Raw genomic sequence first — 14,118 nt, 5'->3', positions numbered from 1 at the left:
GGGGGTTTTACGGTCCCGCCGGCGTCAATCAACTTTGGAATGGATCGCCGTCCCAACTCCTTCACCGTCTCCGCCCACTCTTGCGCACCAAGTCCCATCAAGACAAACACAACAAACATGTCATGGCAGATGGACGTCCCACCAGCAGAATGTTGCGCCCCGATGTTTAGAGGCGAAACGTTTGTAGCAAAGGCAGTTGAAACGCACAGAATGAAATGTACTCCTGTTGAACGTGCAGGCTTCTCTTCAAGTAGATTACACAAAAGAGCGGAACTGTCCGTTCCCGTGGTGTCTTTGAGGCAAGTCTGAAGTGACAGAAAGTACGGGAATATGAAAATAGATAAACGTTTCAATGGCGTGGCAGCCAATAAGGAGGTAGGCTATTTCACAAATTCTGAAGTTTCGACCAGCCACGGAATTTGACAGCGGGAAGTTTTTCTTCCACTGTAGATCGAAAAATTCACAAAACTGTAGAAATCGACTGAATGCTAAAAGGCGTTGAAGGAGGAAAGGAGAGGCGGATGATGTCAGGTTGGCCAATTAGAGAGTCCACAATCCGGAGAACGTCGTTGTATTAAGCCCGAAGTAAATATCAGGTGAGAGCAAGTAGTTTAATTGTCGAGGCTTCATGTCGTGACAATATTAGAGCTTTCACGTGAACTGGCAAGTTATTCTTCAATATGAAACCGTGTAGTGAACAATAGCAACAACTAATAGGCTTCCCGCCTTTTGTGTTTAACAAATAGCGGCATTTTCTACAAGCGCCACGTCTGAAGTTTAACGAAGCCGACCGAATGTCAACATCGCATGTCATGATGTGGAGATGCCGGCGTTGGACTGGGGTGGGCAAAATAAGAAGCCTTACAATACCAGGTTAAAGTCCAACAGGTTTATTTGGAATCACTAGCTTTCGGAGCACTGCTCCTTCATCAGGTGACTCACGGGCAACACGGTGGCACAAGTGGATAGCACTGTGGCTTCACAGCGCCAAGGTCACAGGTTCAATTCCCCGCTGGGTCACTGTCTGTGCGGAGACTGCACGTTCTCCGCATGTCTGTGTGGGTTTCCTCCGGGTGCTCCGGTTTCCTCCCACAGCCCAAAGACGTGCAGGTTAGGTGGATTGGCCGTGATAAATTGCCCTTAGAGACCAAAAGGGTTAGGAGGGATTATTGGGTTAGGGGGATAGGGTGGAAGTGAGCGCTTAATGTGGGTCAGTGCAGACTCGATGGGCCGAAGGCCTTCTTCTGCACTGTATGTTCGATGTTTGTTCTATAATTCCAAAGAAACTTATTGGGCTTTAACCTGGTGCTGTAAGACTTCTAACATTGCATGTGTCCGCAATAGCTATCAACTCTCAGTCTACTATTAGTCATTCAGTGAGGTTCTGGGACGTGTCGCGCTGCTGGAGTTACCGCCTCATTTAATTGTGGGGTGATCCGCCCTTTCTATTGCATCAAACAGATTCCAAGGGGTAAATCCCAATATTTATCCTTCAACCAACATCATTAAAACAGATTATCAGGCCACTTTTCTGGTTTGCCAGATCTTCCAATTCACAAATCCGCCACCAAGTTCCCTACATAACAGTGGGAAACACTTTTCAGAAGTAATGCATTATCTGTGAATAACTTTGGGAAGCCCTGAATCTACCTTCGATGGCTTCAGGATGATATTCACTTGTATTTGATAGATCAGCATTAATCATCTGAAGGCACGCAGGCACGAAGTGATTTTAAAATGTACTAGACCTATTCGAGATATATTGTCGTCTTATGGCCAGGTGAAAAGGATTGAACTGGCTCCCATCTATCCAGCCTCTTTAGTTGGTCACAACAAAGGTTCACGTTTCTTTTTCACAAAGATGTGTCATTTTCAAATCAAAATTTATTTAACCACTTATGCAGCGAGCAATTAGGAGCCAATCAAATAACAATTTCTTGAGTTCATAAAGAGCACATTTATTAACTCCGAAACTCAAAAAAGTAAAAATGCAATGTTGCACACAGATATCAGAAATAGGGGATGTTGGAGTCCAATAATTAAAAAACTATGGTTCTGTGTTCTTTGATTTTTCTTGAGACCTCCAGTGCTGTCAATTTGGAGTAGCTGGCTTCATGCATGCAGTCAGATGTGGAGGACTTTGTGATTATTAAAATATCCCAGTCGGCTGGTAGGTTTCTGATAGATGAATTCTTCAACTGGATGCTCTTCCCAAAAGAGAGAGGCGGAAAGAGCACACCGTTTCCGTCTGTTTCCTCTGCCAAAAACTTGACTGACACTCACCGGATCACTTGTAACCTCTCTGCAGTGACTGCGGCCTAGCCTGTTACATTTCACTCAGCAGGTATTTCCAAAAGGTTTTTGTCGGGTCTGTCAGTTGCAGACATTGTTTCAATATCCAGCACTTTGCATTTTCTTTTATAAATTTAGAGTATCCAATTCATTTTTTCCAATTAAGGGGCAATTTAGAGTGGCCAATCCACCTACCCTGCACACCTTTGGGTTGTGGGGGCGAAACCCACGTAACACGGGGAGAATGTGTAAACTCCACACGGACAGTGACTCAGAGCCAGGATCGAACCTGGGACCTCGGCGCCGTGAGGCAGCAATGCTAACCACTGCGCCACCGTGCTGCCCTTTCACTTTGCATCTTAATGCCCGTTCCTTAGACAATGGTGAGTTTTAATGTATTTTTTTTACATTTTCACCTTGCAGCCTTCCATTTTAAAACAGTTTGCTCAGTCTCTGTTCTAATTGCAAAGGTGAATTGCAATTCCACACCTGAACTCTCCAGATGCTGGTCAACTGGCAATACCAGGCATCAGATGGTTTGCAGCAGCCATCTTTATCCAGTGATTTTTTTTCCTTGTTTTTAAAACATTCCTTTAAGCAGTTCAATATATGTTAGGTCAGTCAGTTATTGTCTCTTGTGAACACGTCACACAATCCTGACAGAGATGAAGTGGTATGGTGGCACAGTGGTTAGCACTGCTGTCTCACAGCACCAGGATCCCAAGATCAATTCTGGCCTTGGGTGACTGTCTGTGTGGGGTTTGCACTTTCTCCTCGTGTCTGCCTGGATTTCCTCCGGGTGCTCCGGTTTCCTCCAACAGTCCAAAGATGTGTAGGTTAGGTGGATTGGCCATGCTAAATTGCCCCTTCGTGTCCAAAATATTCGCTGGTGTTACTGGGTTGGGAGATAAGGTGGAGACGTGGGTTTAAGTGGGGTGCTCTTTCCAAGAGCCGGTGCAGACACGATGGGCCGAATGGCCTCCTTCTGTAAATTCTATGACTTCCATGAGGCGTGAAACTGGTGTTATCCCAGTGACAAGAATCAATGCAGAGACCGGGGCAGATTGGTAATGTCACTGGCCTGGTGTTCTATAGAGTCACGTGTTGATGCTCCGTGGAATAAACAAGAAGTGCTGGAGAAACTCAACCGGTCAAGCAGCATCTATTCAGAGAGAAACAGAGTTAAATTTCCCGTGTTGGCAATGCCTCTTCAGAGTTATTCTGCCACTTGCTGGTTTTATTTCCGATGTCTAGCATTCTACAATAGTTTGCTTGTAGTTTATAAAGTGAATTTATTAAATTCAATTAATAAACTCTGGTTTTGAAAACTAATCTCAGGTGGCCTAGAAACTACCATCGATTCTTATAAAAACCCATCTGGTTCACGACTGACCTTTAGGGAAGGGAATTTTGGCATGCTTCTTTGGTCTATTCTTACACCTATATGAGACTCCAGACACGGAGCAATGTGATTGACTCTTCACTGTCCTCTGCAATCGCTTCGCAAGCCATTTAGTTTAAGGGCAATTCGGGATGAGCAACAAAGACTGGCCTTGCCAGTGACTCCTATAACCCATCAAATAATTTGTTAAAATACAAATGAGAGTATTTGCACTCTCATTGCACATTGAACAATTATTTCTTCTCTCCTTACTCCATGCCCAAAATTCGTATTTACTCTTAGTGAATGAGATTAAATTCAATAAATAGAATATATTAGTCCACTTGTAATACAGGAGAAGAACAACTTTATTTTGTATCTATGTTGTTACTTATAACGACTCGGTTAAGAATGGCGGCATCTCAAGATTGCGGTGTGAGCGAGGTGTTAAAATTGTAGTTACGATAGTCAAAATATGTTTGCTCAATTTACAGCTAACATCTCGAGACAGGGCGCAGTTTATTCTATTTAATTAGAGCCGCACATTCATTCGGTATTGAAAAAAACAAAATGTGTTTCCAGCATTTCAGTGACACCACAGTATTAACACGACTTGAACGAAATATGGCTCAAATTAATTTCAACACTACAACCAATGCCATCAGCCGGAATGTTGTTACTGTATGGAATATTTTATAATACCATTTACTGGGGCTGTATCAGCTACTTTCAATGTGGCAAAACAGAACGCGCTTCGCGAAGTTAGCATTTCCCAACAAATGGACGTTGAGTATGTAAGAACATTAGAAATAGAAGCTGAAGTGATCGGTTGGCCCTTCGAGATGATACACCATTCCACATTCATCCAGCTGAACTCCACTTCCTGCACTCTCCCAATATTCCTAAATTCGTAATTAATTCGATTTCAAAAACCTACTCAACGCGTGAGAATCCACAGCTTTCAGGGGTAGAAATTCCCCGAAAATATCTGTTCAGTATATAACGTGGATGTTATTCATAGAAGCCCGTGGGAGCTATTTAATTGGACGGGAAGTAAACTGTTGTCGATGGGTCTTAGCAATAATAACGTGAATTCTATCAGTAGCAGCTCACCATAAATCGCTGACAAAATAAAAGTGTGGCTACGACTTCACCGTTTTACCTGCAGGTACAAATAAAATACTCTTTTGTGGGTAAATGCACTTAACATGTGCACATTTGCCTTCAAAACATATACAGCAGCACATGCAGTAACCACAGATGCATTCACAATGACCTAAGAATATTAGTAACAAAGGTACACAAATGTTGACGAGCAATTGCAGACGCATGCGTCAACGAATATTTAGATTATATGCATTGGGCATTTTTCTCGTTTAATTTAGTAATCAGAATTGTATCCGGCTATGTCTAGATTTATAATTATCTACATGCGACTAATGTATAAATTGTTGGGCAACTTATTGGTCTCTTTGCCCTCTTCATTTCCACAGTTCATTTATTTCACATAGCCTTCTGAACATTCTATTATATGTTAATACACAAACCATCTAATATGGAAACTCATGTTACTCGCCAACTTAATTTGTCTGATGTTTATATTTAATGGAAGAAGGTTATATGGCATTGTTAAATGGTCTCGTAATTTTGGGGCTGTGCATGCACTATTACATGCACTTTTAATTTCATGTGCACTTAAAATGCAAACTTGTCTTACTTATATATCCCATGCAAATAATTTAAACATTTACGACCTTTCATGCTTTAGTTCCTTCTATAGATTATAGCTCAAATGTTGACGATATCCTTGAATCAATTTACATTGACTCACTCAGTGGGATATGATGAGTTCGCATAAATGGATACTGCCTTTTTTGGAACTTTCCCCATTTAAATGCTGATTATGTTGGCATCCTTGACGTCTTGAGGACTTTCCCCCTGACCCCAGGTGTCCTTGAAGAAGTCTGTTGGTTTATTTTACAAGCACTGTCCTATTACACTCGTAAATATCTGTTAGAATGCCGTATACATAGAACATGGTATAGGTCCTTCAGCCCACGATGTTGTGCCAACCATTTATCCTAATCTAAGATCAACTTAACCGACACTTCTTCAATTGACTGCTGTCCATGTGCCTGTCCAAGAGTCGCTTAAATTTCCCTAATGACTCTGACTCCAACACCTCCGCTTGCAGTGCATTCCACGCACCCACCACTCTCTGTGTAAAGAAACTACCTCTGACATCTCCCCCATACCTTCCTCCAATCACCTTAAAATTATATCCCCTCGTGACAGCCATTTCCACCCAGGGAAAAAGTCTGGCTATCCACTCTATCCTTGCCTCTCATCACCTTCTACATCCCTATCATATCACCTCTCTTCCTTCTTCACTCCAGTGAGAAAAGCCCTAGCTCCTTCAACCTTTCTTCATAAGACACGCCCTCCAGTCCAGGCAGCATTCTGGTAAATCTCCTCTCCACCCTCTCCAAAGCATCCACATCCTTCCTATAATGAGATGACCAGAATGGCACACACTATTCCAAGTGTGGTCTCACCAGGGTTTTATAAAGCTGCAGCAAAACCTCCTGACTCTTAAACTCAATCCCCCTGTTAATGAAAGCCCACAGACCATATGCCTTCTTAACAACCCTATCAACCTGGGTGGCAACTTTGAGGGCTCCATGTACGTGGACCCCAAGATCCCTCTGTTCCTCTACACTTCCAAGAATCTTGCCTTACACACTGTATTCAGCATTCAAATTCAACCTTCCAAAATGGATCACTTCACATTTATCAAGGTTGAACTCCATCTGCCACTTCTCAGCCCAACTCTGCACCCTGTCAATGTCCTGTTGTAACCTGCAACAGCTCTCGACACTATCTACAACTCCACCAACCTTCGTATAAGCGGCAAACTTACCAACCCATCCTTCCACTTCCTCAACCAAGTCATTTATAAAAACCACAAAGAGCAGAGGTCCCAGAGCAGATCCCTGTGGGACACCACTGGTCTCCGACCTCCAGGCGGAATACTTTCCATCCACTACCATTTGCTGTCTTCTTTTGGCCAGCCAATTCTGTATCCACACAGCCAAATTTCCATGTATCTCATGCCCCCTGATTTTCTAAATGAGCCTACCATGGGGAACCTTATTAAATGCCTTACTGAAATCCATATACACCACATCCACTGCCTGAACTTCATCAATGTGTCTCGTAACATCCTCAAAGAATTCAATCAGGATTGTGAGGCCAGAATTGCCCCTCACAAAGCCATGCTGACTATCTTTAATCAAACGATGTTTTTCTAAATAATCATAAATCCTATCTGTCAGAATCCTTTCCAGTATTTTTCTCACCACAGACGTAAGACTGACTGGTTTGTAATTCACAGGGATTTCCCTTTTCCCTCTCTTGAACAGGGGAACAATATTTGCCTGCCTCCCGTCATCCGGTATTACTCCAGTGGAGAGTGAGGACGCAAAGATCATCGCCAACGGCGCAGGAATCTCCTCCCTCACTTCCTGTAGTAACCTTGGGTATATCCCGTCTAATCCAGGGGACTTATTTATCCTGATGCTTTTCAAAATTTCCAGTGCATCCTCCTTCTTAATATCAACCTGTTCGAGTCTATTAACTTGGTTCACGCTGTTTTCATGAGCAACAAGGTCCCTCTCTCTAGTGAATACTGAAGCAAAATATTCATTTTGGGCCTCCCCTATCTCCTCACACTCAAGGCACAAGTTCCCTCCAGTATCCCTGATCAGCCCTACTCTCACTCTGATCATCCCTTTATTTCTCACATAGAACGCCTTGGGGTTTTCCCTAATCCTTCCCGCCAGGACTTTTTCATGCCCTCTTCTAGCTCTCCTAAATCCATTTTTGAGATCCTTCCTGGCTACCTTGTAACCTTCTAGAGCCGTGCCGGACCCTTCCTTCCTCCACCTTACGTAAGCTTCCTTCTTCCTTTTGACTAGAAGCTCCATTTCTCTTGTCATCCAAGGCTCCTCCACCTTACCATTCCTTCCTTGTCTCAGTGGGACAAAACTATCCAGCACTCACAGCAAGTGCTCCTTAAACAACCCCCACATTACTGCTGTGAATTTCCCTGAGAACAATTGTTCCCACTTTATGTTCCTCAGCTCCTGTCTAATAGCAGTATAATTTCCCTTCCCCCAATAAAATACCTTTCCACACTGTCTGTTGCTATCCCTCCCCATGACTAAGGTAAAGGTCAACGGGTTGTGATCATTGTCAGCAAAATGCTCTCGCACCGAGACATCTGACATCTGGCCTGGTTCGTTGCCAAGCACAAAATCCAATATGGCCTTCCTCCTAGTAGGCTTAACTACATACTGAGTCAGGAATCCTTCCTGGACACACCTGACTACATCTGCTCCATCCAAACCATTTGCACTAAGGAGGTTCCAGTCAATATGAGGGATGTTGAAATCACCCATGACAACAACGCTGTTTCTTCTGCACCTTTCCAAGATCTGCCGGTCAATCCGTTCCTCCATCTCTCTGCTGCCATTGGGGCGTCTATAGAAAACTCCCAATAAAATGACTTCTTCTTACTTGTTTCTGACTTCCACCTATACTGACTCAGTAGACAAACCCTCCTCGACTACCTCCTTTTCTGCAGCTGTGATGCACTCCCTAATTAATGTGCCACTCCCCCTCCTCTTTTACCTCCCTCCCTATTCTTCATGAAACATCTAAACCCCGGGACATCTAGAACATAGAACATAAAGTGCAGAAGGAGGCCATTCGGCCCATCGAGTCTGCACCGACCCACTTAAGCCCTCACTTCCACCCTATCCCCGGAACCCAATAACCCCTCCTATCCTTTTTGGTCTCTAAGGACAATTTATCGTGGCCAATCCACCTAACCTGCACATCTTTGGACTGTGGGAGGAAACCGGAGCACCCGAAGGAAACCCACATGGACACGGGGATAATGTGCAGACTCCACACAGACAGTGACAGGGAATTGAACCTGGGACCCTGGCACTGTGAAGCCGCAGTGCTATCTACTTGTGCTCCCGTGCTGCCCCTGTGAAATCCATGTCTCCGTAATGGCCACAACATCGTAGCTCCAAATACTGATCCATGCTCTAAGTTCATCTCCCTTATTCCTGACACACCTTGTGTTGAAGCAGGCACACTTTACCCCATCACACTAAGTGCAACTTTCTCCTATCAACTGTCTATCCTTCCTCACAGACTCGCTGCATACTATTTCTGCCTATTCAACAGCTACCCTATTCTCTGATCGATAGCTCTGGTTCCCAACCCCCCTCCCAAACCAGTTTAAACCCTCCTGAAGAGCTCGAGCAAACCTCCCACCCAGGATATTGGGGCCCCTTCAGTTTAGGTGCAACCGTCCTTCATGTACAGGTCCCACCTTCCCCAGAAGGTATCCCAATGATCTACATATCTGAAGCCTCCCCTCCTGCACCTGCCCTGTAGTCATATGATCAGCTGCATTCACTCTCTGTTCCTTGCCTCACTTGCGTGTGGCACTGGTAGAAATCCTGAGATTTACTACTCTGCTCTTCCTACTCTTTAGATTCCAACGTAACTCCCTAAAATCCTCGGCCCTTTTCTTAGCTATGTCGTTGGTGCCTATGTGCACCACGACTCCTGATTGCTCCCCCTCCCCCTCAAGAATCCTGTATAATCCAGGAACCTTGCCCTGTACTTTATTTTATGGTCTTATTCTCCACCTCTGACAGGCTTTCTTTCTCAGGCAACTGAGCCATTTGATGCAGATGATCTATTGACATGTGTAACTCTGCTGCTGAGCTCGGAGAGGTGCTCCTCTACCTTTCTATTACAGTTGCCTTACTAGTGGTTACTTCATCCTCATTAACTTTTAGGATAGGAGGAAAGGTTGTGGTGGGTGAACCACAGACAGTATTCGGCACATCATGTAAAATAAATGAAAACAGATAATGCATCTCAACTAGATGTTGCCACTCATCAGGGGTTGCCACTGGTCATTCGACATTTCACACAATGCTCGCTGTTTAGTATTTTCATGTTTGATTGGGTTTTTTTGAAAATCTTTTTATTGGCTTTTCTCATATTTGTAAACAATTGTTACTTATTTTCATTACATTTTTCTTGCCCGTGCTAATTTGCTTTATTTTTATTTTACAGAGAGGTTTGTTTTGTCCTTCATTTGACTAACTGTACGTACATTTTGCTGCCCTCTGGATCGGTCTATGATATCACCCCTTCCCCCCACCCCCCACCCCCATATGTTTCAGCACCCTTCCTCTTAGAATCATAGAATCATAGAAGTTTACAGCATGGAAACAGGCCCTTCGGCCCAACAAGTCCATGCCGCCCAGTTTTTATCATTAAGCTAGTCCCAGTTGCCCGCACTTGGCCCATAACCCTCTATACCCATCTTACCCATGTAACTATCTAAATGATTTTTAAAATACACAATTGTACCCGCCTCTACTACTACCTCTGGCAGCCCATTCCAGACGCTCACTACCCTCTGAGTGAAGAAATTGCCCCTCTGGGCCCTTCTGAATCTCTCCCCTCTCACCTTGAACCTATGCCCTCTAGTTTTAGACTCCCCTACCTTTGGGAAAAGATGTTGACTATCTACCTTATCTATGCCCCTCATTATTTTATAGACCTCTATAAGATCACCCCTAAGCCTCCTACGCTCCAGGGAAAAAAGTCCCAGTCTATCCAGCCTCTCCTTATAACTCAAACCATCAAGTCCCGGCAACATCCTAGTAAATCTTTTCTGCACTCTTTCCAGTTTAATAATATCCTTTCTATAATAGGGTGACCAGAACTGCACACAGTATTCCAAGTGTGGCCGTACCAATGTCTTGTACAACTTCAACAAGACGTCCCAATTCCTGTATTCAATGTTCTGACCAATGAAACCAAGCATGCCGAATGCCTTCTTCACCACCCTGTCCACCTGCGACTCCACCTTCAAGGAGCTATGAACCTGTACTCCGAGATCTCTTTGTTCTATAACTCTCCCCAACGCCATACCATTAACTGAGTAGGTCCTGGCCTGATTCGATCTGCCAAAATGCATCACCTCACATTTATCTAAATTAAACTCCATCTGCCATTCGGCGGCCCACTGGCCTAATTGATCAAGATCCCTTTGCAATCCTAGATAACCTTCTTCACTATCCACTGTGCCACCAATCTTGGTGTCATCTGCAAACTTACTAACCATGCCTCCTAAATTCTCATCCAAATCATTAATATAAATCACAAATAACAGTGGACCCAGCACCGATCCCTGAGGCACACCACTGGTCACAGGCCTCCAGTTTGAAAAACAACCCTCTACAACCACCCTCTGCCTTCTGTCGTCCAGCCAATTTTGAATCCAATTGGCAACCTCACCCTGGATCCCGTGAGCTTTAACCTTCTGCAACAACCTACCATGCGGTACCTTGTCAAAGGCTTTGCTAAAGTCCATGTAGACAACGTCTACTGCACTGCCCTCATCTACCTTCTTGGTCACCCCCTCAAAAAACTCAATCAAATTTGTGAGACATGATTTTCCACGCACAAAGCCATGCTGACTGCCCCGAATAAGTCCTTGCCTCTCTAAATGCTTGTAGATCCTGTCTCTCAGAATACCTTCTAGCAACTTACCTACTACAGACGTTAGGCTCACCGGTCTGTAGTTCCCAGGCTTTTCCCTGCTGCCCTTCTTAAACAAGGGCACAACATTCGCCACTCTCCAATCTTCAGGCACCTCACCTGTGGCTGCCGATTATTCAAATATCTCTGTTAGGGGACCCGCAATTTCCTCCCTAGCCTCCCACAACATCCTGGGATACATTTCATCAGGTCCCGGGGATTTATCTGCCTTGATGCGCTTTAAGACTTCCAGCACCTCCTCCTCTGTATTATGCACACTTCTCAAGACATCACTATTTATTTCCCTTAGTTTCCTAACATCCATGCCTTTCTCCACCGTGAATACCGATGAGAAATATTCATTCAGGATCTCACCCAACTCTTGTGGCTCTGCACATAGATGCCCTTGTTGATCCTTAAGAGGCCCTACTCTGTCCCTAGTTACTCTTTTCCCCTTTATGTATCTGTAGAATCTCTTTGGATTCTCCCTTGCATTATTTGCCAAAGCAATTTCATGTCCCCTTTTTGCCCTCCTGATTTCCCTCTTAACTCTATTTCGACAATCTCTATACTCTTCAAGGGATCCACTTGATCCCAGTTGCTTATGTACGTCATATGCCTCCTTCTTCTTTTTGACCAGAGTCTCAATATCTCGAGTCATCCAGGGTTCCCTACTTCTACCAGCCTTGCCCTTCACTCTAAAGGGAATGTGCTTACCCTGCACCCTGGTTAACACATTTTTAAAAGCCTCCCATTTACCAGCCGTCCCTTTGCCTGCCAATAGTCTCCCCCAATCTACCTCTGCAAGTTCCTGTCTGATACCATCAAAATTGGCCTTGCCCCAATTAAGAATTTTAACTCTTGGGCCAGACCTATCATTCTCCATAGCTATCTTAAAACTAATGGAGTTATGGTCACTTGTCCCAAAGTGATCTCTCACTAGCACTTCTGTCACTTGCCCTTCCTTATTTCCCAAGACAAGGTCAAGTTTTGCCCCCTCTCTAGTCGGTCCATCCACATACTGAATGAGAAATTCCTCCTGAATACTCTCAACAAATTTCCCTCCATCCAAGCCCCTAATGCTATGGCTGTCCCAGTCAATGTTGGGAAAGTTAAAGTCCCCTACTACTACCACCCTATTATTCTTGCAGCTATCTGTAATCTCCTTCCATATTTGCTCCTCAATTTCCCGCTGACTATTTGGGGGCCTGTAGTACAGTCCTACCAAGGTGATCTCTCCCTTCTTATTTTTCAGTTCCGCCCATATAGACTCAGTGGGCGAACCCTCGGATATATCCCCTCTAAGTACTGCCGTGATGTTCTCCCTAATCAAAAGCGCCACTCCCCCTCCTCTCTTACCTCCTGTTCTATCCTTTCTATAGCATCTGTACCCCGGAACATTGAGCTGCCAGTCCTGCCCCTCCCTTAGCCATGTTTCAGTCATAGCTATAATATCCCAGTCCCATGTGCCCGTCCATGCCCTGAGTTCATCCGCTTTGCCCGTCAGGCCCCTTGCATTGAAATAAATGCAGTTTAATGTAGACCTTCCTTGCTCTCTGCCCTGCTTTCTCTGGTCATGCTTTACACATTCTCCCTTCCTGCCTTTTGTTTCTGTCCCCACTGACTTCCTACATCGGTTCCCATCCCCCTGCCACATTAGTTTAAACCCTCCCCAACTGCACTAGCAAACACACCCCCGAGAACATTGGTTCCGGTCCCACCCAGATGCAGACCGTCCGATTTGTACAGGTCCCACCTCCCCCAGAACCGGTCCCAATGTCCCAGGAATTTGAAACCCTCCCTCTTGCACCATCTCTCAAGCCACGTATTCATCCTAGCTATCCTGTCATTCCTACTCTGACTATCACGTGGCACTGGTAGCAATCCTGAGATTACTACCTTTGAGGTCCTACTTTTTAGTTTAACTCCTAACTCCCTAAATTCAGCTTGTAGGACCTCATCCCGTTTTTTACCTATATCGTTGGTGCCTATATGCACCACGACAGCTGGCTGTTCACCCTCCCCCTCCAGAATGCCCTGCAGCCGCTCCGAGACATCCTTGACCCTTGCACCAGGGAGGCAACATACCAACCTGGATTCTCGTTTGCGTCCACAGAAACGCCTGTCTATTCCCCTTACAATTGAATCCCCTATCACTATAGCTCTGCCACTCTTTTTCCCGCCCTTCTGTGCAGCAGAGCCAGCCACAGTGCCATGAACCTGGCTGCTGCCACCTTCCCCTGGTGAGCCATCTCCCCCAACAGTTTCCAAAACGGTAAATCTGTTTTGGAGGGAGATGACCGCAGGGGATCCCTGCACTGCCTTCCTACTCTTCCTCTGTCTGTTGGTCACCCATTCCCTATTTGCCTCAGTAATTTTAATCTGCGGTGTGACCAACTCACTGAATGTGCTATCCACAACTTCCTCAGCATCGCGGATGCTCCAAAGTGAGTCCATCCGCAGCTCCAGAGCCGTCAAGCGGTCTAACAGGAGCTGCAGTTGGACACACTTCTTGCAGATGAAGGAGTCAGGGACACCAGAAGGGTCCCTGACTTGCCACATCTCACAAGAGGAGCATGACACGGGTCTGAGCTCTCCTGCCATGACTTAAACCTGAAGTTAAATTTGAACTACACTACACAGCTAAGAGAAAGTCAAAGAGAGAGAAATCACTTACCAGTTACAAGCCAATCACTTACCTGCTGGCTGTGATGTAATCGCTCCCGAGGCTCCCTCACAGGTCTGCTTCTCTGCACCTCCTTAAGATGAGCACCAAATTCCCTTAACTAGTTAATTAATTTACT

The 14,118-nt window shown here is 44.9% G+C and overlaps 1 protein-coding gene across 2 annotated transcripts in view; it reads left to right on the top strand.

The window, feature by feature from the left end:
• Positions 1 to 422: 422 nt before the first annotated feature.
• The window catches only part of LOC140398192 (EEF1A lysine methyltransferase 3-like), a 63,214-nt gene continuing 49,518 nt past the window's right edge, over positions 423 to 14,118 (top strand). Inside the window, exons 1-2 of one of the 2 annotated variants that reach the window (XM_072486561.1) lie at positions 423 to 596; positions 747 to 842. The gene's annotated coding sequence lies outside the window, so the exon portion shown is untranslated. The remainder of the gene's footprint in view (positions 597 to 746; positions 843 to 14,118) is intronic. The other variant, XM_072486552.1, reaches the window with a different exon arrangement.

The sequence above is a fragment of the Scyliorhinus torazame genome, chromosome 2 (genome assembly GCF_047496885.1).
Source record: "Scyliorhinus torazame isolate Kashiwa2021f chromosome 2, sScyTor2.1, whole genome shotgun sequence".
Taxonomy (NCBI): Eukaryota; Metazoa; Chordata; class Chondrichthyes; order Carcharhiniformes; family Scyliorhinidae; genus Scyliorhinus; species Scyliorhinus torazame.
Note: the sequence above shows the minus strand (reverse complement) of the source record. Positions and strands in the feature narration are given on the sequence as shown.